A 25200-nucleotide genomic window follows, 5' to 3' on the forward strand; every position below is an offset into this window, starting at 1 on the left:
GAAACTGAGTCTGAATTTTGCACGAGGCTGTTGTTGCATATGTGTCCATAGACATCCAGAAGCCCATGTGGCCTCCAAAGGAGGCTGGAAAGGTTCTGCCATCCCAGAGAAGACATCACTGGGGTGAACCTGTGACTGTAATCTAGCCCTACAGTGTACCCACATGTGAGTTGCGTAGGGTCAGAGCTAGCCAACTCATGCCATTTGTCCATCGTTCATTCACTCCTGTCCACCAACCCCAAAGAAACACTTATCCCCTATGAAGAGCTTCCTCCATAATGAAGATATGAATAATGAAGACAACAAAGATGTCCCTTGCCTGGCAGTGACAGTCCCTTCTTGCTGCCGCCCTGGCACTGCAAGCAGCTGAAGTGTGTCCCACCAGCACAACGTCCTCAACAACCTCTTGGGCTAAGCTTAGCTTAACCAATACAGATATATCTGCCATGTGAACATAACTGCATTTAATTGCTGAGATAAATTTAAGCTACTTGCCCAGGTGACATTTCCCTTCCAGGGGCATTTGTGAATGAGCAGGGGTTTTCTGGATAACCCCACGCTCTGCCCAGGCGCTGATGTCAACTTTCTCAGACAGCCAAAGCACAGTTCTTACTCTTGAACATCTTCCCTGTGGCCCTTGGAGTGGTTTCAAGTGAAAAACAAAACGGTGACATTTTAACCATTGCCTTCCACACAGTGTCTCTCTTCAACCTCCGTTGCTGCTGGCTGTGGGTTCAGAAGTCTCTGGTAGATCAGTCTGCCCCCCAAAAAACATGGGTTTGCCAAAATAGAAGCATTTTTGCAGAAGGCAATGATTTGGCTGAATGTTTTGCCAGCATGTGTCTCTAGGTTTTGCAATTTGTTTCAGCATTTTGTGTTTTTGTTTAGTTTTGGATTTCGTTTTCTTGTATGAGATACTACCAAAACAGAATATTTTAATGTTTGCAAATAATTTTTTGGGGAGGGGGAAAAACATTGATTTTCAAATACATTTTGAAATGCCAGGATTCCCTACCGAGCAGAAGTTCCATTTTGCTGTCAGCTCATAGCATCAGCTCTGGTTACATAGAAGTTAATGCCACCGTGAAAGGACCTGAACATCTTTCCCACTAATATGCTTTGCTTTCAGGATGGTGAATTATTTAAAATGCTTTCTATGGCTTTAGTCTGTCCAAAGTCAGTGTCTCATATTTCATTAATGTCAGTCTCATAATCGATTATTTCTTTTCTGGTAGCAGCTGGGATCTCCTGTCAAGGACCAAAATGTAGTTGGTACCTTCCTAGGTGGTGATGGAGAGCAGGGCAGATAGGGTCTGGCGTGATGCACCAGTTCAGCCAAAGCTAGGGATGGCCGTGACCTGTAAAACCTGAGGCGGCCTGGAGGAGAGCAAAACCAACAGCTGAGCAGAGAAATAACACAAGCAAGGTGAAGTAGACACGAGGGTTGGTGTACCTTGGAGAGAGAACATGGGGCAAAACAAGAAAAGGTCTTTCAGGCCAATGGGAAGCATTTGTATTTGATGCGCCTCTGTAAATGCTGTTTTATGGCACCTGGGAAAACTGCTTAGTAGTCATAGCAGGAAAAGAGAGTGAAGAATAATGTGTCCAGCGGAAATTTCTGAGCGCTTGGCTCAGCAGAGCATAATTGCTGAAAACTGGAGCCTGCTCAGGACACTGGAGCTAACACCTCCGCATTTGCAAGGAGTGGGATCTGGGGCGACCACAAGCAGTAAGCTTGGCATGTCATTAAAATAGCAACACCTGCAGCGGCGCAGAGCCCTGCCGAGGAGTTTCAGTGTGGTGCTAACTTGGAGGAAAGATGCCACCTACTAAATCACCCAAACCACTTCCTGCAGCACCTGGTTTTTCCTCACGTCTCCTATCCAAATAGTGGCTAGACCCATGTAAAAAATGCTGTCTCTGCTGAAATAGCAGGGCTGGGCATTGCTGGATCCACACCGCACATCGCCAGCGAGACGGCTGCAGGAGGAGTAACATGCAGAAGGAGTAACGTCTGTGCCCACACTGCGGGCAGACCCAGGGCATGGCCCTGTTCCATACCGGAGCTTGTCAGAGTACAGCTTTTCATCACAGCCCTCAATGGAGACAGGCAACACGCAGGCACTTGTGGGTGCTTGCAGGCTTTTGGAGATGTGAGGGTATTGCCAGGTAAGAAATGGATCAGGAGCAGTCAGTTAGGAGAGCTGCCCAGGCATCCTCGGGGCCAAAGTGGTACCAGCTTTCAGATTCTAGATGCATCAATCCAGATGAGGATGAACAGACAACATGAACCCTTTTGTCCTGCACCAGAGGTCACCTCTCCAAAGCAGCTCCTCCAGGGAGGTCCTGGGTTTGGTCAGAACCTTCTCTTCTGAGTTGGGACCCACCCTGGTACACTGGTGGTCCCTTGCTTGCCATTAAGAAATCCCCAAAGTTTGCAGGTTTTTTTTCTATTTCTGCACGCTCGCAACTCATGTGCCAAAGGCAAAAACCCCACAGTGATTCCCTCTGGTCATTATTTTCTCAATGTATTAACTCCATCAGGCAGTTAGCAACAGCAAGCACTGTTGGTGGAGCCAGGAACCCTCTGTGATGGAGGTCCTGCCTTGCTTTCCTTCCCGGAGAAGGCACCTGAGTGTTCCATTTGCTCCCTGGCCTGAAGAAGACCTAGCAGAGCAGATCTGCAAGCTGTGGGTGTTTTGGGCTCCCATGAACTTCCCTAGCATCTGGTCAAGCCGATTCAATGACCGTTGTTCCTGGATGTGGACTGGAAGACAGGCAGAGACATCTCTTGGGTTGGCTGGAGCCTTCAGCAGGGAGGAGGGCTGTGGCCCTCCCAGCTGCCTGCTTGCTCCTCAGCTTTCTCTTTCTCTAGGGCTTCAGGAAGCTGCAGAGATTCAGAGATGGGGTTTTTCCCCTTTCTTGAAAGCATGGCTAAAAATAAAGAGAGTATTGAAACCAAGTCCAGCCCACGAAGCAGAGTGTGTAGGTGTGATGCTAACCAACACCTGGGGCTGTGAAGCATCCTGGGGAAGCTAGCACCCATCTGGCAGACATATTCTCTCTTTCTCCTCATTCTTTCTTTGGCACCTTTTCAAAGTGCATGCGAGATGATGAATCTAAAGTTGTCTTGTTTTGTTTGAAAATGCCCTATGCATGTTGTTCTCGTTATAAGGAGAAGAGGCTGAGGAGAGGACAATGGTTTTCATTTGCAAAACCTGCCAGGACCCCATAGCTGCTATTGCTCTCTGCTTTTATTTCCTGGCTGAAGGTTTCTAGACGTGGCTGGTAGAAAACCGTGATGGCAGATACTGCTTTGTGGTGGCAGACCAGGATGTCTCTGAGTTTTTGCCTTTGACAGATGTAAATAGACCAGCAGACAACATGTGGTGCACAGGGGTGAGTTCTTGGACAGCCCTGGGTGGCAAAGGGGGAAGATTTAATGGAAAGGAGCTCCTCCAAGTGTCATGAAGCCATGAAACCTCAGCTCGAGACCTGAAAGGAAGGCTGCCATGGCATTTGACTCATTAATTACAAGTTCTCTGTGGCTGAGCAATGTGGATGTGCCAGCCCCACAGTGCACCCCTCACTCACACCCTCCCAGCGTGCATGCAGATAGGCCTTGTGGGTGTGACGGGGAGTTGCAGGTCTCCACTGAAGATGGGAGATTTGTAGGGCCTTTGCACAGTGAGAAAAGCCATAAAACGTGTGTGTGCTGCTACCACAGTCCCTCCAGAAGACCTGTGCCTCCACTCTGCCGTAGCAAAGGGGATTGGGGCAGGGTGGGCATTGACATGTTAATCCTGAGGGCTGCAGCTACCATGGATGGAGGGCTGTGATGGATGAACACAGACTTAGTGTTATCTGTAATGCAGCAAAGATTGGCGTTTGGTACAAAGGGGATTTGCCACCTTTGAGTTTGGTAAATTGTTTGGTGATAGCATGACCTTGGAGCAGCTCATATCCTCCCTTTCAGGAGGTCAGGAGGGTCTGTGTGCAGTCTTAGGGATGAGAGAGTTACCCTGTGATGCAAAAAAGCCTGGGGTTTGATGGATAAAGGTAGCACAGGTGGGACAGTACATGTACAAGATGAGTTTTATGAGCTGCATTGGTCTGCAATAGCCTACACAGGGGCATCTCTCGGGCACAGTGTCCCAGCTACTGCAGCAACCCGAAAAGCAGTAATTCCCCTTTCCTCCCTGCCTTCTCCATCCCAAACACTTTTGGCAGGACTGGGAACTGGTAGGAAAGAAAGTATCCTCAGAGCAAGCTGAGTTGGAGAACAGCAAAGCTGGAAGGAGGGCTGCAAAAATGCAGGGGGGAACCAATCGGGCTGTACTTCCAGTGGCAAATTCTTGGAGATGGGCTTCCAGGGACAGTCCAGCCAGTGCTGCCTGTGGACACTAGCAAAAGAAAAAGCCATGAATGTTGCCTAGACCCCGCATTAACCTCTCCTCCCACCATCCACCATCCCTGCTGACGTAAACGCGTGGCTGGAAGCAGTTTATTCCCCGTCAGCCCTTTCCTGCTTATCTGGAGCCAGCAGCGAGAGCAGGAGCCACTCTCACAGAGGGACCCTGCAAATCCTCGGATGAACGCCCGGACTGAGCACTGTTTCCCAGGGGGATTGGGATGGATTGGATAATTAATCACAGCTTGTCTGGGGGAGGATGAGGAAGTCTGAATAAAGGTGTTAACAGCTCTTAAAGGCTTTCCTGGTTCACAGAGGGTGCTGCCTCAAACAGATTATCTGGAAATATTATTAGCTGGAGTGGGAAAGGGTTTTTTTCCTCCTCTAGGCTCTTTGCAGCCACCCTAAATCTGCTTGAGCTGTGAAGACAGGTTTTATTGTGTGGGGGGAGGTAGGGTAGAGGTGTTGGCTGTCAGTGGGTCAGCAATTAATTGGTTTATTCCTTTCTCACGGCTATTCTCTAACCAACATCTGCTAAAACCCCGGTGCCCGCTTTGCCCCAGCTCAGCAAACAAGAACCACAGGGATTTGCATTGGGGGGCACCCTGGGCCACAAGGTCAGCTTTGCAGAGGCTGCCGGGAGGTCACTTGTCCCCTGCCAAACCTCTTTCCCTATTGTCTCATCTTAGGAGAAGGATGTGATTAGTGTTTTCTGCCACAAGACGTCAGCTGAGGGATGAAAACTGTGTGCCAAGAGGAGGAAAGAGCTGCCATGGATGGATGGTAAGTGAAAGCAGAGATGTGCCCCCTTTGGTCCAAAGAAAATTTTCCTTCCAATGTTTCTGTGGCCATTAGTTCAGACAAATGCTCTTCTTCAATCCAGTGCCACCTTCTCCCCTGGCGGAAGTGGCCTTCAGCCATGTGTTTCTGGGCGAGGGTGGGCTCTCCTCCATCTTCTGCTGCCATCTGGGAAACCATTGCTTATGAAACCAGCTTTATTGGAGCAACATTCCTGTTTCCCAGTGGCTTTGTCATAATTCTAGCGCCTTTGCAACTCAGAAATTGGGGGTGCCGTCAAAGCAGAAACCTTGTGCCCAGCTCAGCCCAGTTTTGCCCACCAGCTCTGCTGCTATAAATGGGCTGAAGTCGGTGGGGGGGGCTGCACTGGCACAGCTGTGCTAGGCAGCAGGGTCTTGCTAGGAGCATCGCAGATGGCTGGCTCTCTTACAGTAAGATGCCCTGATAGTGCATCTCAAGCTGGGAAATCACCTTTCAGACCAGAGCAGGAATAGAGAAAGAATATGGCTTTGGCCTGAAGGATTTTGATATTTGTAGCTTGGCATCATTTTGGCTTGCAGTGAAAAGCAAACATTTCCAGTCCTAGAAAGGTGATGCAGCAGGGACTATCAAACTGCTGGTAGAGGGTAGTCCCCTCTCTGCTACACCTGCCTGGCCTCCCCAAAGCCTGCTGGGTGAGCAGGAAACCCCCTCCATGGAGAAATTAATTTGAAATCACATCGTCCACAGGTAACACTCCCTGTTGGTGTGCTGCTACTTCTCTCCCAGCTCTTCCTAGATCTTTACTAGGAATTAGGCACTCTGAATAGAGTCCCACAGGTTGCTTTCTTCATGGTTGCGTTGATTTCCAACAACTAATTTAGCCCCAAAGAAAGCATAACGGAAGCAGCAAATTTCCGGGTCTCTCTTTTCCTTTACAGAAGACTGTCCCTTTCAAACGTGAAGCATAGCTAGCCCAAACTGGATTCCCATTCTCCTTGGGGATTGACCTGCAGGGATGACAAGAGAAATGGAGTGAGTCCCCAGCCCTCTCTGGAGCTAAACTGCAAAACCACAGGCTTCACCAAAGCCCTTCTCCCAGCAGAGTCTCTGTCTCTCTCCTCAGGGCTGCAAATATTCACAGGTATGGAAAATCCATTACAGATGACTAAATAATCCTCCCTGCAGCACTGCCGGCTCTGTAAACCCTTCCCCAGCTGCTGGGAGACTGCAGGAATGCTCCCTGGAGCGAGCCAACACAGGCAGTGCTGGCATTCATCTGGAGACAGCCTAAAAGTTGGGGGGAGGCTGGACTTTCTCGTTGTCTGGACCCTTCTCCTCTGTGATGGGATTTCTCACCAAGCCCTGCAGCCTCTCTGGGGTTTCCAGACAGCCCAATGTCTGCCCTGGGGGAGCCCCACTGGAGGGCAGGGGTCCAGGCTCAGCAGTGGCAGCAGAGCAGGGATATACCCAGTTTCCTTGAGGCAGAAATGTAATTTTGCATTTAAATAGCTTTTTCATCCCAAAGGGTTCTTAAGTGTTCGCTAAGCTGTTAATAGGCAGGGGGGGTCTGGCTGGCCAACATACAAGGCGGTGGTGGGATAGAAGGGAAGGGCCCAAGCACTGCGTAGGTCTGCACTGGCAACCAGCATGTTAACCATGGGAAGGGAGAGAAGTTGGTCAAGGGCTCCAGTGAAACCCTGTCATTAGTTGCAACACACCACGGGCTCTTTACTGTCTGTCCACTGGTACCTGAAGCATCACATGTTGTTGAGTAGCTCCTACGTGCTTATACTGAACCCAAAGGCTGTGTCCACAACCAACACTGCATGATTTTTCTCCAAGGGTTCCTGGAGAGCATGGAGCAGGTGGGAACCATGAGAAGGACAGGCTGTTTTGATGTTGGACTCTCGTTACTGTGTTAAGTAAACCAGAAAGCAAAGGGTCAGTGTTTCTGGTGTGCAGGCAAGCTTTGAACTAGGCCAAGCTCTAGCATGTTCCAGTGTCCCTTTCCTTCTTGAAGGATGTTTCTGGTAACATGTTTCTGGTAACACATTTCTGGTGAAGGAAATCAGCTGTGTGGTCAGCAGGGTGGCACGAGGAGCTCTGAACGTGATAGTGCTGGGTAAAGGCAGAGAGATGCTCCAGGAGGAGGAACTGGACAAGGGGCTTGTTGCAGGCATCTCCTGCCTTATTCTTCCAGTGCTCCCCACTTCCCTGCAGACTTTAATTCTGCAAAGCAAGTTGGATTGTTGCCACTGGGAGTGAATAGATGTACCTGATGCGTTAGGCTTGTGTTGCCCATTACAGGGATAGACAGGTGTAGTGTACATGACGGAGAAGAGACCAACCACTCGTTCTGGTCTTGAAGAGCCTCCTGTTGGAAGTGAAGAACCAGGGTTCACACCGCAGCTTATGTTTCAGCAGTAACTTGTGCTGTTGAAATTGCGTTGTCTCTCTTAATCATGCAAGGCTTATTTTCCCACACTGGAAAATGAATTCAGCATTGCTGGCAAAGCTGGAGGCTAGGAAGTTTTAATTACTATTTGTACAGTGCTTTGGGGCTCTGGAGTGAAAGGTGCTGGAGGCCTGGGAAGGGATATTTTATATATTGGCAGTTACTTATATTTTATTATATATGTGAGCTATGTGGTCCTGTCAGCAGCTCCTTCCTGATGCCTTAGATGCAGTGGGGCTTCCTAATGCAAGTAGTGCAAATACCCCCTCTCCTATAGCTGCTCACCACTGCTGAGCATCACTGCATGGTAAGAGAGGGACCTGCTAAAGTTCAGTGTCCCCCTCCAGCCAAAATAAACTCAACCAGCATGCACCTGTAAATACTCACCATCTATGCAGGGGAGAAGGGCTCTAAAGCTCTCCTTTCACAAGGCTTTTCCCATTAGAGCATCTCTTCCTTAGGCAATGCAGCCACATCCTACATTAACCTTCCTGTTCCCACCCCCCACTCAGAACAACACCTCCTTAATTATAATCCATCAAATTTCTCTCTTCTCTACCTGGAAAGAATGGGATTTGGGGACAAGGAACAAATGTGAAGGCGTAAGTCTCTTTTCATGGGAAAGGAAATCTATCCAGCACCCTGCTGGGAACCCTGCTTTGCCTAAACCCCAGCATAATGCAGTAAGAAGTTAAGGCTCTTAGCGGGCGAACAGTGTAAGAGTTCTATTAAGCACATCTCAGGTCTTTGCGGTCAAGTGCTCTGCGTTGCACCCAGTGCGCCACATTTTGCACAACAGGGCGATTGTGGCCCCGCTGCTCTGGCATCGGTCTCCAGTGTGGGCTGTGGAGAGAACAGGCTGTTCAACAGCCTCTCGCAGGTCAAAGCTGGTGCTTCAGGAAATGAGCTTGTAGAGGACAGTGGTGTTTCAGTATCGGCAAAGTCCTCAAAAAGGATGCATTAGCTGTCAATTAGCATGTGTGCCTGCACATGTACACCTGTGGGTGCATGAAGTAATATGGTATCTAGGTTTTTATGATATCATCCACATAAAAATCAGTGAGGGAATGTGATGACTTTGACCTAGAAGATGATTTCTGTCTTTTTTTCATCACGGTTGAGTTCTGGTGGCACATTTAGTTTTCTGACAGATACTGCAGAAATACTCAACTGATTGCTGCAAAGGGCAAAACTGGAGTTACTTAAAATTTGTCAAAGCTTCTAAAATGCAAAAGCCTCCCCAAAAGATGTGCTTTCCCTCTTTCACCAGTGGTTTCTCCTGAACAGTGGCTCCCTGGAGCAGTGGGTAGCCCCTCTCTGCCTGTGCCGGGCATAGCAGGCAGGGAGGACAGGCCAGGTGGGACCCCCAGGGCGAGGGCAAAGCCCATGTGACAGTGCTGCAGTCACCAACCAATGGGTGACATTGCCAGTGCTGCTTCTGATGTGTCCCTTTCAGTCTGAGGCGGACAGAAAGCAGGAGGATTAGCTGAGCCTTTGACCCTGATGCTGCAGCTCAAGAGGGTTTCATTTACTGCTGGATACATTAACGGCTTCTGCTATGCAGCTGCTGGGTCGAGACCTGTGGCTTTCTCAGGGTGATTGGTTCCAGGTCCCATGGATTATCATGGCCACCTTGCCGAAATCAGGTGAGGAACATATCCATCAGCCCTTTCAGCAGCACCAGAGTGTGTCAGGGTGTGATGGAGCCAGCCCAGCCCCACACCAGGGAAAGCATGGAAAGGCACGGTGCTGCTAACGGCCTGACTCATATCCCTCCGGTGCTTCCCCTCCAGCAAGCAGATGTCAGAGGAATGTATTTTGCAACGGGTTTATTCAGTTTGGGGTCACTCCTGTTCTCTCTCTTTCAGGATCTTCCTCTCCGCAGACCGCCTGACATCAAGCAGAGGCAAAGGAACAAATGCACAGATCCAGGTAATACCTGCTGCTGGGCTTATACCACAAGCACTCAGGAGCAGTAAAAAGAGTGCTGAGACCACAGATTTCACCTTTAATTTAAACCTCCCTTTTTAGGGATGGGGCCAGATCCAGTTCTAAGCTCTTGGAGGAAGCAAACAGACCCTTTAAAGATATTTAATGCTGAAGAAAGCAGGGAGGGATTCAACGTGAAGCCACAAAACTGATTTTGAAGAAGAAATGCAGCTTGCCTCCTGTCCCCCGTCCCTGTGAACCAAAGGGGAGAGGCTTTGTCCATCGCGACCCATCCCTTTGGGTCAGCACTCCGGGCAAGGGTAGCATCCCTCGGTGCTCAACCGTCTCTTTGAGCATGGCTCTGTTTAGGTTGGCTACCGCTGATCCCAGCCTGTTTTCAGCACACGGATGCTTTTAACCCCTCTGGGAGGGGTCGGCGTGGCCAGCCGGAGGGGGAGAGTGCCAGCCCACTGCATACTCTGTGGCTGACAAGGACACTGCCGCGATTCATTCATGTCCTTGCTCAGGGCACAGATTGTAAACACAGTAGGGAAGCCGGGCCACGTCCCAGCCCAGTTTGGCTGTCTGCCTTGAAGTCCCCATCGCCCAGAATTTGGAGCTCGCCTCTTTTTCCATTACCTCCAAGCAGGAATGGTGAATATTTCCATAACGTTTCCTAAAAATAAAAATGTCAACAGAAATAGCTGTTTAATAACAGAGTCTGTGCATCTCTGGGCCCTGAGAAATCTACAGGCTGGGAGGAGAAGTGCTGAAATGGCTCATGAGTTTGAAGATACTCTGAGAAGCTCCCTTACTGGACATGAACCAGCTTTCACCAGCATCATCTGGGGCAGGAGGGCTGTTTGAGGGCTCTCCTCCCTCCCTCCCTCCCTAGGCAAATAGCCAGTCCCTATCCAAAAACATCCCATCTGTCTGATACTCTGTTTGATAGAAAAGCCTGTATCTCAAACAAAGAAATACAACTTGTGTGACTATGCTGAGATGCCTGTAGTGTGGCAGCGTACGGACTGATTACTGTTCCTTCACTTAAGTAGGGTGTTAATTTTCTGTTACGGCTTTCACGGGGAAAGAAGTCAAAGGATATAGACACCCTATGTTGGGAAAGGCTTTGCTATGCAGGAATGCATCAGTCTGGTCCAGTTCATAATAGCCTTAAATATCAGAGAGCTGCTTTTGATGGAAGACTCAGGAGCGGTCTCGACAGCAGCACTATGCAGCAGCACAGGAGAGAAATCAGAGAGCAAGTACTTTGTGCAGCCTTTTGGGGAATGAGTGGTTGAGCTGGGGTGTAAACATAACAAAATTAACTCCTACTTGCAGTTCAGGCAATGTTAAACCCCTGCAATTCAGCTTTTCGGGGAATGACCCTACTTGACGTTCCTGCTTGCCTTCCTCGGGCCTTAATCTGTCACCATCAAAATCCCTGGCTGGATCTTTTATAGGAGCCAGCGACAGGGACAGGAGCTTCCTCCCACTAGCTGAGGACAGATGGTGGATGCTCTGGTGGTTAAAGTACTAGTATAGGCTGCATTAACCCATCTTCTGTCCCCTATCGGTAAGTTGGCAGGTCTGATGGGTGTGCTGCATGGTTAAAGAGACCAGTGCTCAGTATAGGAACAGGGTATCTGAGGACATCAGGAGGACAGTGAAAGCCTTGTCATACAGCCTAAAGTCTCACAGCGAGTGTCTATTAATAAGCCATGCCTGCGCTTCCTCCAGGTATTTACAGTGTGCTTTCTCCCTGTTAGCTTTGAAAACCACAGCTCTGTTTTGACATAGCAAGTCCTTTTCTTTTAGTGATGAATTTGGTACCGCAAGTGCGTTTGGCTGGGGAAGCGTGTCACTAAAAACTTACCTCATTTTGAGAAGTTAACAGGATCTCCCTCTAAAAATGATCTTTGTCTCCAGATGAACAGTTTCACTCTGTCCTCTGGGACCCTCTCTGCTGCGGAGACAGTAGCTGGCTGGCTTTCATGCTGGCTGCAGATGGGTGCCACCAAACCTCTGCAAAATATAGCAGTGGCAGCATCAGCCCAGCCAGTGAGGTCACCTCCCCGCTGTGTGGGCTGTCGCATGGCAAAAGGGGCAGGTGGGGATTCCTGGGTGCTCAGAAAGACACCTTTGGAGGCTGCTGGCATGCGGGGACCCCCTGAAAACCCTGAAAGGTGGCTGGTTTCTTAATCCCACCCAGGGCAGAGCCCCTCGTGCCATGCTGATACTTCAGCAAATGAGCTGGAACCAGCACAGCTGCAAAATGGAGCCAGCCAAAAACTGGGATGAGCCCAGCTTGTGAGTCAGGTTGGGCTGGAAAAGTAAGGAAAAAAAGCATTTTCAGCCCAGGGAAACAATGGGGAAATGAAACGGAAACTGGGACCTCTGAGTTCCTCTGCCCTTCCCCAAGGAGAGCGGTGGGGTGCAGAGGGCAGTTCCCAAAGTCCAACGTCTGTTGTAACTCAGTTGTACCCTCTGAGAAATGCCTTTTTGCTTTAACACGTGCAGCTTCTGCCGTGGTGACTTCCTTCTCTTCCGCTAGAGCCTGAGACAAAGGAAAGAATTGTTGGTAATGAGCTATTTACAGAGAAATTCATCTTGATGTTTGCATCACTAGTACACGGCAGCCCGCAACTTTCTTACCATGGTTAAGGACAGCACTCGGAGGAGGCTGGGAGCCTCGAGGTCTTGCGAGTGGTAAGAGCGTGTTTCAGCATTGCTTGTTTGCAAGAGAACCCAATTTGCATCGCTGTTTTTCCAGCAATGCAGAAAACCACAAGAACCCGTTGTTCTGGTCAGCCCCTTGGATTTTGTCAGGGTTTTTTGAATACTCCTTCACAATTAAAATTCCCACTGGGTTGTCTTGCTGTTTGCAAGGTCGATTGGGATTGGGAAGGTGCAGGTAAACTGGCAAGCGGGATTGCCCCGAAGCATCAAACTATATTCAATTAGTCCACCTTGACTGCAGAAACACGGTTAGCTGGCAGCACATCACCCCTCCTGGTAAATTAGATACCGCACAGTGGCTTAGTCACACTGGAGAAGTAAATGGCTCACAACTTGCTGAGATAAATTCCTCACGGTTTTAATTAGCCGTGAGATGCTGGAGTGCCTAAAGCTCTCTCCCTGCCCCTGCCCGTGTTTACACTCAGTGCACGAATCCAGTTTGGATTCAGGTCTCCAAATATTTACAATTAGCAAATATTGCTCAGTTTTGCCATTCCAGCTCTCTGCACTTAGCTGGAAAACCAGAGATTTGTATCCCCAGTCTTTTCAAAAACAAAGGGACAGATGCTTGGGTCCCAGGACTTCAGCAGGGAGCCAAAGCTGCTTATCCAGCTTCTCCTCTGCTGTGCGCTGGCTCAGTGTCACCCTCAGAGAGAAGTGACGGGGGAGAGGCTTTTGGCACCCTGAGGATGGAGCGGGGACCACATAGCAGGAGCTGCTAATATAAATGAAGGAGCCCTTAACACTTAAGGCATGATCCTGTCTTTGTTGTGTGGTTTTTTTATACTGGCTCTTGTAAAATCAGTTGCAGATCATGTGTGCCCGTGTATGGTGCTTGTTTTTGCTAGTGTGTCTGCGACAGGCAGAGCTGGGTCAGTGGGAGGCTGGTGTGATTTTGGTCGCCTGAATTGTCACCCCTGGGTGTCCCTGCGCAAGCTGGGGTCCAGGAGTCGATCAGTCCTCAGAGGGCACCCCAAAGCCAGCACAGACTGGAGGACGCCAGGCAGGACTGGGGCTGATGTGGTTTTGCTGTGACTTTGAGACGAGATGCTCTCATCCTGGATGGTTTGGGCAGATCTGTTTGGAAATGGAGCATCTCTACTCAGCTTGTGATGTTTGAGGAAACTCTCCCCTTTCTACATCTCCTCCCCTCCCATCATATTTCTCTTACTGACATGATGACAGCCAGGTAACTGAGGTGTTTTCAAATGAGCCTCCATAATTCCAATGGTGGCATGAAGGTTCCCAGTCCAGACAGCTCATACTTGCCAACACTAGACTTAGCACTTCTTATCTGACAGCAAATGCACTGAAAATCTTAAAAACAATCTGCATTTTAACCTTGGTCATGCTAAACAGCTTTCAGGATACAGTGATGCATTTTGCTGGTTGCGAAGAGCACTATTGGCAGTTGTTAAATAATTATGTTTATCTTGCGCTAACAAAGCACACATGTCCCTTAAACTGTGCTAAAGATAAGTGTTGCTTTTATATAAAGATGTACAAGGCTAATTTAAAGATCTGAGGTCTGCTGACCCTCCAGCTTGTTGCACAACCTTTCATGTGTAAAAATGGATGTGAGAGGCAGTCCAGTTGAGTTTACCTGTTTGTACTGGCAGCAGAGAGCTGCAGTTGCTCTGCGGGGACGGATGGGTTTGAACATGCATGGTACTAAGGCACGCGCTTAAAAACTTCCAGCTCATAAATACTCATTCTCTGTTCCAGAGGTGCTCGTCTGAACCTGACTGCAGTGAGCCAGATGCCAGATAGGTTAACGGTTGGACTCGATGATCTTAAGGGTCTCTTCCAACCTTGACGATTCTATGATTCTATGATAAGGGCTACAACGCTCACCTTTGTGTCAGTCGGTAACGACTGTGGCGTTGATTGCCAGAAGCACTGGATGTCACGCAACAGCCATGGCAGCAGCCATGGCAGCATCCACAGAGTCCTTGCTGGTGGCAGCACTGCCTTGGCACCAGCGAAGCAGCCCCAGGATGGCAAGGGGACAGCTTGGCTCTCTAGCAGGGGAAGGGAAGAACCTGTCTGGCTCTGATAAATGATGCTGTTCTCAAGCTAAAATGTAGCTTGAACTAATACTTTATTCCTCCCACCCAGACTCAGAAAACAGGACCCTCGGTTACTGGGATGTTTTCCTCTGCCAAGCCTCTGCACGGCTCAGTTTTAGCAAAAAGTAAGCCCAGCCCCTGAGACATCTATGTGCTTGGTAATGGTTGAGCCCCTGTATTTAAGCCAACACAAGCCAGTGACAGGGGGAGCAATGACATGGCCTCATGGGTTTCCAACTGTGTTATAGCAGCGTGAAGGAAAAGAGGGCCAAGAACAAGAGGGGGGGACGAGGAAGTGACCCTGCTGGCAGGAAATCAAAGGCCTGACCCTGCTAACACAGTTCATCGTGGTGATCTGCTCTTTCAGACCCTCCATCCAGCATTAGGTCCAGCACCTTTGCAGGAGGCGCCGCCCAGCTTGTCTTGCCCAGCTGGGTGCTGCTGTGACAGTTGGGCTTTGCCGCTCATGTTGTGTTGCACCTTGGAAAGGCGTTTGCTGTGTTTGGTGTTGGCTGGGATACTCAGGAATTGAGAGGGTTTTCTCTTCTGCCATTATCAGAGTGGCTGAAAGGCACAAGTGCTGTAGTACCTGGCATTTTGTCTCCCATCTACTCTGGGCTGTAAGACTGATAAGCCAAAAAGGGAGTAGAGGATTGCATTTACCCTTTCTCCCAGCATGGGTTAGGAGAAGCAAAAGGATAAATCAGGAGACATTTCAGCACTTACCTCCTGTTTTTACAGAAATCACTATACATTACAAGTGCCTTTGCATATTTTATAGCACTTAAAAAGCCAATGTAGCTAATCTGGAAGTTGGCTTGTTCAGAGGAGCACAAAACATGTGCAGCCATAAAAATCCCTCATTTGATGCCAAGCTATTGCATTTTCTAGTGTCTGAAAGGCAATCACTATTACGCATCCAAAGAGTTTGGCTTGACTCCCCCCAGCTCCTCGTGGTTGGTGAGAACAAAAACACCAGCACAGCATCTTGAAAAAGTTATGTTGTGTTGTCGCCATACGGTACAGATGTTTCAGTAGCAAAGGCAGCCTCCATCCAAGGGCTCGCCTTTAGAAGAGGAGCAGCGTGCTTTTGTGCAGTTGGAAAAAAAAAGTAGTCCACTTGAAAAGGACAGAGGTAAGCAAGGCAATGCCAAAAGGTTGGAGGAGTAATGGTCCTGGAGCAATTAGCATCTCTCTAACAAGGAAATGTGGTTCATGGGGGTTTTGGGTTGCAAAAATGCTGTCCAAAGTCCTTGAGAGCTAGTGAGGGATTGGGTATTCATAGTTTCTCTCCTCTGTCTGGCTCTTATTACTACAAAATGTGTGGGAATTTGTTATCTTTGGAAAAGCTGCTTCTCTGCCTTGTTTGATTGGAGGTGCTCAGGAGGTTCCGCAGTTATCAACGGTAGCTATAACACACATGCATATGTGCGTGCACAAATAGTCAGTGTGGTCACATAAACCATCTTCCTGTAGGAAATCAGGCTAAAAACGTGGCTTCTCCAAGTGCTTGACTCAATGTTCAGTCTTTAAGAGCTGTTCTCATATCCCCTTGCTCTCTTCACTTGGATATTTGATGTGCTTGATTGTTGGAGGGAAGAGGAAGGAAGACAAGCATTGGGGTTAATAGTAAGGGATGCTGGTTGTCTCCAAAACTCTTGCTCTGCCCCGATTCAGGTGATGGCTGGATTGCCTTGGCCCCTCTTCTGCTGCAAAGAACAGCTGGACCAAGCCTAAGCATGTTGTCCTCTTCAAAAAAGGTCCCAGCTGTGGGAGGAAAGCCATCTTCAAACAGGGAAGGGGGTCAGACATGCCAGGTGTGCAGGTCCAGCCAAGGGGGCAGCTGTGAGCTGGCCCACGTGGCAGTGGCAGCCTGTTCAGCTGGTGCGGAGGACAGCCGGGATCTGGCAGTAGCAGTTGGTGCGTTTCCTGACTGTAACCTACTTAAGGCAAAGGCTGAAATCTGTTGCAGGAGCAAGCAGCCAGGAGCATTGGGTGCTGGTGGCAGAAGGAGCATGATTCAGCCACCTGAAGGCATCTCCCTGTAGGAGAATTACCTTCCCTATAAAGCAGCAGGCATTGCTCTTAAGCGTTATCAAGCTTAAATCGGTTCCCTAGGTGACATCCTGGTAAGTGGATTTCCCAATTAAGCACATCCCGATTAAGTGGGATGTACTGTAATTACAGAGTGCTCAGCACTAGGAGCAAATCAGATCCGTTTGCAGCAGAAGGGCCGGATCGAAGCTCTTCCCCAGTCTGGAGTGGGTTGTACCAAGGCATTTCTGTAAGCATGAAGGTGGGCAGGCAGGAGATGGGATTTTGCAGCCACCCCCGCCATGCCGGTCAGCATGTTCCCTGCAGAAGGAACATGCTGGAGAAAGCCCTGATGCCACATCTTTAAACCTTCTGATATGGGAGCAAATTCCTTTTGAGGTTGCACTCCCATGTCTCCTGCTAGTCCACGATCCGCTGGGTGAAGCCTTTGCGCCTGCCAGAGGAAACACCTATTAGCAGAGATGGCTGTGTGGATGCCGCGTAGGGAAACAGTGGCTCTTCCTAAGGAGGCAGAGGCTGTCAGATGGTGCTGCCATCTTCCAGGCAGACATTACAGCCCTTCAGAGCCAAATTCCCTTTGCACAGCCCAAGGGAGGTGGTTCTTGCTTCATGGCTTCCTCTCCCAGTCCCTCTGGCTTTCTCTTTGAAGGCATCCTGTCCCCAGCACAAAGCCTCATGGTCCTAGAGTCAGACCGGGGCTACATAAGCCAGTTCCTCTAATGCTTTGTCGTTCCCACCTGCCATTGGGACATCATGGGGAGAGAGGAAGAAGATGCTCATTGTCTGTTAGTGAAAGGAAGAACTGAGCGTTTGCTGCCTTGGACAGGTCAGAGCATTTTTAGCTGGATGGGGATGTGAAATCTGATTGGAGACCTTCTGGGAATTAACTGGTCAAGGAAACACCAAAATGCTAGAGATGGGACATCAAGTGTAGATGCAGTGCAAAGGGAGGTGAAATCTGTGCCAGGAGGGGTGTATGGCACAGGAGCACGGCCACTTTGGAACTGGAGCAGGACTCTAGACCTGAACATAGACCCTCAGACCAGTCCAGCCTCCAGATTAGAGCCTGCTTTACCACTCACCAGGTTTACCGGGCTGCTTCAGGATCCTTAATTCCCACTTGGCTAGGAGGTGACGTAAGTGCGGTGCAGCTTTCCTTCCAGGCTCCCAGTCCCCTAGGTCATGCTGGCTGGCACATGTCTTTGGTGGCTGTGGTGCTTCCAGGGGTCTTGTGCCTACAGGCAAGATGGTCAAAAAGCTCTTGCACTCACCACACCCATGTTCTTCTTCACCAGGGTTACAGGGTGTGGGGCAGGAGCCCATCTAGTTCCCAGAAATGAGACCTTATATTTTGGGGTGATGTAGTACATGATTTTTAGCTGCAGAGAGAACGTTACACTGGGATAGCAGGGGAAGACAATGAGCTGCTCCTACCTTTGAGGAGGTTAACTGTGTGTACATGAATTGGCTCTGTCCCGTATGGATGTGTATTGATCCTAACCTCAGCAGCCAGCTGGCACTCCTGCTCACTGGGCTGACCCCACAACACCCACGGAGGGCACACTGCTGCTGGCCTGCACCACTGCGTCACCTCAAACCCCTTGCTGATGCCTCTTTGCTTCCCGCTGTGCCTGTCCCTTTCCTACCCCAGCAGCTTTCCTCTTCCCGCCAGCCAGGGTGCGGCATCCCCACGATGCTCGATGCTCGTATCCAATGCCTTGGGCTGTCCAGCCAGAGATGCGCAGCACGTGTGTGTGTGCAGTGTGTGCAGTGGCTGTGCTGCTGTTCCGCCCTGAAGTCCTTGCTCTGCTGCTTCTTCCATACTGCTGGTTTTGCAGTGCCACCCACTGGCAGAGGCTCCCCAGAAATCCTCCTCTGCAGCTCTTCTCTGCCACAGGTGATGCTCCAAAGATGAAATATTAGAAGGATGGCTCTGGTGAGTGTAATTCATAGAGCGCATCATGTGGGTGCTGGCCCAGGACATCTTGAAACCTTCCAGCATCCTTTCCAGTGTATCTCAGTGTATGCTGAGCCCAAGCTACAAGCTTGCTGGGTTGGCAGAGTCCCAGGTGTCAGCTCAGGCTGTGTTTAAAGCAACTCGTACTGGCTCACCCCAATGGGCCCTCCAGCCCCGCATCCTGCCTGCAGTGTGGCAGGGCAGGCAGCAGCAGCAAGGTAGTTTCGCGTCCCTGCTTGCTGGATGTGCCAGATTGGTTTATGTAGGTTCTGCGTGCATGTTTTCCTGTGCAGGATAAAATACAAACCCCTGGCTGATACCAAACCCCATGCTGTACATAAGGAGCATGGATTCCAATTGAGAGTGTGCTCCTGGGGATGCAGGCTTGGGGACTTGTGTGGGAGAGGGTGCTTTGGGGCTCCTCCCTTTAACAGTCAGCCTAGTCTCCCTGAATTTGCCTTGTCCCTTTCTGACCCCATGCATACACTCGCCTCCATCCCCAGTTTAATACCCGATGTGAGCCCAGTCAAGAAACAGGAGGAGAGACAGCAAAGAGAGAGAGCAATGCAGTTCTCGGGGTTTGTGTGTAGTGAGCCGCTGTGTGCAGGAGACTGCTGCCAGGCTGGTACCCAGTTGAAGGAGCCAAAATCAGCTCACTGCCTGGACGCGATCACCATGTCAATGCAGCAGCAGCAGCATAGATGGACCGTCACGAACTCTCTCCCCAGCCTCCTAATAGGCAGTGAGTGCTTGTTTAAAATAAATCCTGACAAATGGCATGTTGGGGGCGTCAAGTCCTGGAGCACTGTCTTCCGAAAAGTATGAAAAGGCACCAGAGGGGAGCCTGGCACAGCCTCCCAGATGACAGTAATTAAAGGCTTTTGCACTCAGGCACTGGGAGCTGCTCCTCTTGCAAATTGGCCTTGATTGAAGAGGAAGAGAATGATTAGGCTGAAGGGGAGTGATGGGGGTGGCAGGCAAAAACACGGAGGTAAGTCTCAATTTGTCTTCTGATTTTTTTTTCTCCTCTTCCTCTCTCCCAAACAGTGTCCATGTGGGTGGAGGGAGCAGCGCTCCAGCTCCGCACAGCCTGGGCTGGCTCTGCCTGAGCCGCTCGGGGGGTGTTAAGCTGAAAAGGAGCGGCTGTGCTCTGGTCCTGCCCACGCAGCCCCGGAGCATTGCCCAGCGCTTCATGCAGCTGGCCCTCTTCTGGAAAGCTCTCCAGGCTGGATGGCACCAGGGTCACCTATCCCTTTGCAGAGCTGGCAAAGGGGTTAACTCCTGACCTGGGCTATACCCTCTATAAACCCCAGGGGTTACAGCTCTTTCTACTATTTTAATTATAAAGGGGATGTTGATAGCTTGTTCAGTCCAGGTTTTACCATGTTATTTATTCTAAACCCCTGTTTTTGATGAAGTTGTCTGAATATATTGGAGCTCAGTGCTAAGCCATGCATCAGCACAAGTGGTTCCTGCAGGGTAGCTGATAGGGTTACAGAAATACACTCCCTTCCCTTCCTAAACGTTTGTCCCTTCTCAGACCTGTGAGCACCAAAGATGTCCCGGCTCTGGCTGCCCTGGCTCCGTGAAGTAGTTTGTCTTGAAGTACTCAGGGAAGTTGCTGTGGCATGAGTGTGGATGCTACCTCCAAACCCAGCCAGCTGCTTCACAGCACAGGGCCAAGGAACTGGTCCAAAATTCAACCGAGAGCCTCCGACCCCCAAGTCTGGAGCATTAACAGTCAGGTAAAACAATTCAGCTTGAGTTATGGCAGGATAGAGCACCTCTTTTGTCCTGGTGTGAAGGGCAGCTAAATAAATGGTCTTTATTTAAGCAACTGTAAAAACTCCAGCACAGAGTTTTTGAGCAGCCAGCCTCGCTCAAGGAAGCTGCTGGCCCAGTCTGCAAATGGATCCTCTTGTCTGGGTCCAGTCCTGCAGCCGTCGAACCCAGTGGCCAAACTCCCTGCAGGCAGACAGGGAAGCAGGCTCGGTGCCCTACATTTGGTGCTCATTAATATTTGGACGAGATAAGTGGTGTGCTTAATCTAGTGCAGCAATTGTGTTTGTTATAGGGCAATAGCTCTGCAGGGTTACCATGAAATTCGACGCAGCTTATGAAAAATGCAGGCTGTTGCAGAGGCAGGGCTACAAACCTCTGGCAGGAAAACAACACGTTGCATCAGGGTGAAACCTATGTTTGAATCAAAAGGGTGATATGATCGAAGAAGGGACAGACAAAGGTGCTTTACCTGCCAGCTCGGGCGAGACACGATGCCTGGCCATCCCTGCGTGCCATGCCGCAGCCCCTTCCCGGCAGCAGGGTGGGAGATGCTCTGCCTGGCTGGGCTCCAGCTCCTGCGGTGGCACTCAGCCGCCCTAAATCCTCCCTGGCCTTTCAGAGGGGAAGCTGCTTGCTGGAGGGAGCGAGATAAGTGAAAGAGGAAAAAACAAACAATTTGCTTCCAGCTCCTGCTGGCAGTGGAGGCGGTTACTACGTGAGCAAGGTTTGCAGCACTGGTTCATTCAGTGCAGTAGTGTCTGTGTACTCAGACCCCTATGTGCGGCAGGCTTTGGGCTCTTGAGGTCAGCTTGAAAACCTACTCAAAGCCCGCAGATGTTCCCTCAGCTTTGCATCTGGCCTTAAATAACTTACTAAATTCTTGTAAAATGGCTTGTACAGCCACACTTGGCAGCGTTGCTGAAGGAACAGCTAAATGATGTTGCAGCAATGACGACACCCAAGGCCATACAGCCAAGCGGGATCAAACTGGCATTGAGGGGTGATCGGTGGCACCATGTTCGAGCAGGGCTGGATGCTCCTCTGAGTCTGTGTGCACTGCTCATGGCGGTTGCACCAGGTTGCCTGCAAACCTGCAGTGCTTGAGGATCGGGATCACATCCTAGGGTAGTTTTTTCCTTCAGAAGGTGGAAAAGAAGAAGAGAGCACGCTTTCTCCTCCAAATCAGAAATGAAGCTGGATTCTCTTTCCTCCCCAAAGCATCCAGGTTCAGTCCTGACCCTGCTCTGCGTTACCAAGGGGGCAGCAGCATCTCCCATTTCAACCACCCTGAATCCTGGTAGCAGTCAGGCTGGCCAGTGGGTTCAACTGACTGCACTCCAGAACAGCACAATAATAACTCCAGAAAATTATTTTTCGTTTCCACAGGCTCCCCCACAGCTGCCTGCAAGCCCTGTGCTGTACTTGCCTGCAAGAGGTTCCCAGGGGCTCACAGGCTTGGGCTGCGTAGGGATGAAAGGGGGGTCTTTAACCCCCCCAGTACCAAAAGGCACCTTCATGACCCTTGCTGCTTGTCTCTCCCAGTTATGCACTGGTGTGATTTGAGAGCAGATGACAGAGGTTAGGAAAAGGCCTAGGACGGCTGGGATGTCGTTGCCATGGAAATCACGCAGTGTCTGGAATAGCAAGAACAAGAGCAACTCAAAAAGTAATGATCTGTCACATTGATTAAGGGGGAATTGGAGGGATTTTGTTTGGGGAAAGCCTCATGCTTCAAGTAATATGGATCCATATGCCACATCTCTCTGTTCGCTGGCCCCTGAAGGGCTCTGTCAACAGGAAATAATCTGATTTGTTTTGGCCGGGGGTTTCTCCAGGGAGTACCGACACGATTCCTGCCCATCAGCTGCGCTGCACAGCTCCACCATCCCAGGATGAAAGGCACGAAGTCAATGCAATATTCATTCACTTCCTCTTCCCTCCTTCATTCATTTCTTCATCCATTCATCTGCTTCATTCATATTTCCCCAGCACTTTAATGAGCAGTGCTTAGCCTCTGCAGTCCTGCCGAGCCTTCTCCTGGTATGCTCTTCACTGCAGATGGCTGTCTTCAGGCTTATTTATTTTGCAGGGCAAACCTCAGTGCGGCTGGAGTGGGGTCACATTGTGCCCAGCAGGGCTCTTGGGTCTTTAAACCCCACGGAAATCCCCCCGGGGTTTTGCTATTCCATCTTTCACATCTTAATGATTTCTCTCTGCTGTGATTTCCGTCTCATCCTCTTTGCTGGAGCCCATCACGGTGCCTATGCTCATGCCTGTAGCAGCCCTCCCGGGGGCACAGAGGGTGGCTTGGCGGGAGGTGGCAGGTGGCATCGCTGGGGAATCAGGAGGGAGCCAAGTGTGAAACGGGCATCCCTGGAGCACTGGTGCCAGGTGGTTGCTGCTGAGCCAGAGCCACAAGAATAAATGTCCTCGGGGCTGGGTCACTGTCCGCCTGCCTTCACCATGCCGGTGACTTTTGTGGTGCTTGAGGACCGTGGGGTGATTTCTTTTTTTCTCTGCCTGGTGTTCTGCTCTTAGGGACCGATTCAGCAGGGGCAGGCGGGTGATAGCCCCCGTGTGAGATCCAGGCTTGGGCCAGGGGAGCAGAGTTGTGGGCCAGCAGTTACAGGGTGAGGAGCCAGACCCCCAGCGTGAGCACCTTGGGCAGCAAGGGGTCACAAGCCACATGCAGGTGCAGAAGCAGGAGGCACACACATGCCCCTGATTTTAAGGATTTTCCTCGGATGAGCTTGGCTCATCCCTTCCATCACCCAGTTTTGGGCGCTCAGGGTATAGGGTATAGCATGTCTGTATTTCAATGCCCTTTTTTTAACCAGCCCAGAGCAGGTTTGGTTTTTTTCCTCACCAATATGCAGATATTTCTCTTGAAGAAAATAAAATGCCTGCATAGTGGCTGGGTAGAAATTAAAGAAATATTAAAAGGAGAAAACTGATTTTCCTGCCCATGATCTCACTAGTGGAAAACGATCCTTTCCTTCCCCAGCCCGAAACCCGCTTTTGCTGTGCATGCAGGTGAGCTGTACTCCATCGCTCTCCAAATAGCTAAATGCATTTCTGAACTGAAGGAAGCAAACAGAAAACATCCATTCTTTGTAGAATGGAGAAAGCTTTCTCTTTTGTTCCCTGCTTTTTATCAAGTATCTGCTGCCATTATTATTACTCACTGGGTTATTACCTCTGAGTGGCTACTTCCACCAGCATGAGCTGGTTTATTGTCTGCTCAGAGCAATTATGGATTGGGATAATTCCTGCTGTGCTGTTTCATTGTGGAAGGATCTGCTGTGCTCCATGGCCAAGGTAACTTGAGATGATTTGTGCTGCAGCGTTACCCATGAAGTTAATTAGGAGTGGGTGGCTGGTGCCCCACTGTATGCTGGGACAGAATGATCAGTAGAGGCTGAACACAGGCGTCTTTGAAGTGTGAGAGTTATTCAAAGGAAAGTTTGTTCAGTGGAGTAGAGACTGGAGCTAGGTTTATTTCTGGGACTAGTTCATCTGTATTCACTGGTTGACAAAATGTTGGTCAATGTGTCCTCCCTCCAAGGCTACGGGACCCCGTTGCTGTGTATGCATAGAGGACAGGACTGTCCCTGCAGGAGGACTTGCAGTCCTGGTGGAAGACGCTCGCTGTCTTGTTCATTGCTCACATGTAGGAGGTTATTTGGTTCCTTGTCCCATGCTGCAAAGATGAGAAGAGGAAAGCGTTCTTCAGTCCGCATGGGATTTCCCCTTAGGAACTGCCTTGCCTTGCTGGTTGGTGAGGGGAAAGAAGATGAAAATGCTTCTCTGAAGTTTGAAATTGAGACCTCCTGGGCCTCACACATCTGGGGAGATCAGAGCCCTAGTGCCGTCGTGCTGCCTCTTTGAACCAGGGGGAGTTTCACCCCAGGCAGGAATATACACCTGGCTTCACAGCAAAGGGCTCAGCCTGCAGCTTGCAAAAGTACCTGGTTATTTTTATTTCTTTGATACTTGATCTACTATCAGAATAACTTCTTTCTTTCTCCTTTACTTCCTAGGAATCCCAAACAAACCTGCCACAGGCAATAACATAATTGGTGAGGCACTGTCAAATCCCCCCAGTTGTCCATGCACAAAAGGGGTCAGGTCATCCCTTGCACAGCCCTGCAACTGCAGCCTTGTTTGGTGCAGTTTCTTCTGAAGACACGAGGGTTTTGTCCTGCAAGAGGAGCTGCATGGGTTTTGCAGCCCAGATACTCAGGTTAGTAACAATGTGTTTATACATTCACTTGCTAATAAATAAATACAAAAGTGTGACGCTTTTAAGCACTTGCTAAGGCCATGGCAAACACATTTTTCCCATAGTTTGTAACCTATGGATTAGGAAGCCATGATTTTTATTTATTTTTAATAGCACACGATGAGGACAGATTAGCATGAAACTATAATGCCATCACATGCTCTCAAAATCCTCCATGCCAAGACCCCATCCAAGTTCAGCACAAGTAGCAATCAGCTTTTCTAAGAAGGCTTGATGATAAGAAGTCTTTTTTTCTTGCTGGCTTAGAAACTGTAACTAGCATAGTTGAATTTCTGGAGTTGTATGTACACATAAAACATCACGAAATGGCATTGTTCAGTTATTTACCCTTGGCCCTCCATACCCACAGGAATCTCTAGGTGTCTGGACTGCACCTGACACAGAGAAATCCTGCTGGACCTACTTACCGGAGCTCCTCTTGGGTTTGATACTAAGCCCATACCGTGGGCTAGGTCAACATTTGCCCGTTTACCAATATTTTCTTTTGCAGAGCATGGCTTCATGCTTTCTCTCCTATTCAAACCTGGCTTGTCTGAACTCTCAGATATCCTTTCTGCAAGAAATTGATGGTTCAAACTGACCTGAATGGATACAAAGACTTCACCCCTTTCCTTCCACAGGTTGGACCCTAGGAAATGTCATTTAGGGGTACAGGGACCAGGAGGTGGTAGGAAGCCACCTCTCTGCTGCTCCTCTCTGCTCTGCCTCTGGTTCAGCCAA

At 49.7% G+C, this 25200-nt stretch overlaps 1 long non-coding RNA gene across 3 annotated transcripts in view; it reads left to right on the plus strand.

Annotated features, from left to right (window-relative positions):
• Nucleotides 1-25200, plus strand: part of LOC148050140 (uncharacterized) — a 313700-nt gene that overhangs the window by 282760 nt on the left and 5740 nt on the right. For 2 of the 3 annotated variants that reach the window (XR_015701358.1, XR_015701359.1), the window contains 4 exons: nucleotides 5101-5194; nucleotides 6130-6332; nucleotides 9515-9578; nucleotides 24218-24420. This is a non-coding gene — a long non-coding RNA (uncharacterized LOC148050140). Of the gene's footprint in view, nucleotides 1-5100; nucleotides 5195-6129; nucleotides 6333-9514; nucleotides 9579-9677; nucleotides 10074-24217; nucleotides 24421-25200 lie in introns of those variants that run through there. The other variant, XR_015701357.1, reaches the window with a different exon arrangement.

This window comes from Nipponia nippon, unplaced genomic scaffold (genome assembly GCF_047370975.1).
Source record: "Nipponia nippon isolate SJK-2023a ecotype South Korea unplaced genomic scaffold, ASM4737097v1 scaffold_9, whole genome shotgun sequence".
Lineage (NCBI taxonomy): Eukaryota > Metazoa > Chordata > Aves > Pelecaniformes > Threskiornithidae > Nipponia > Nipponia nippon.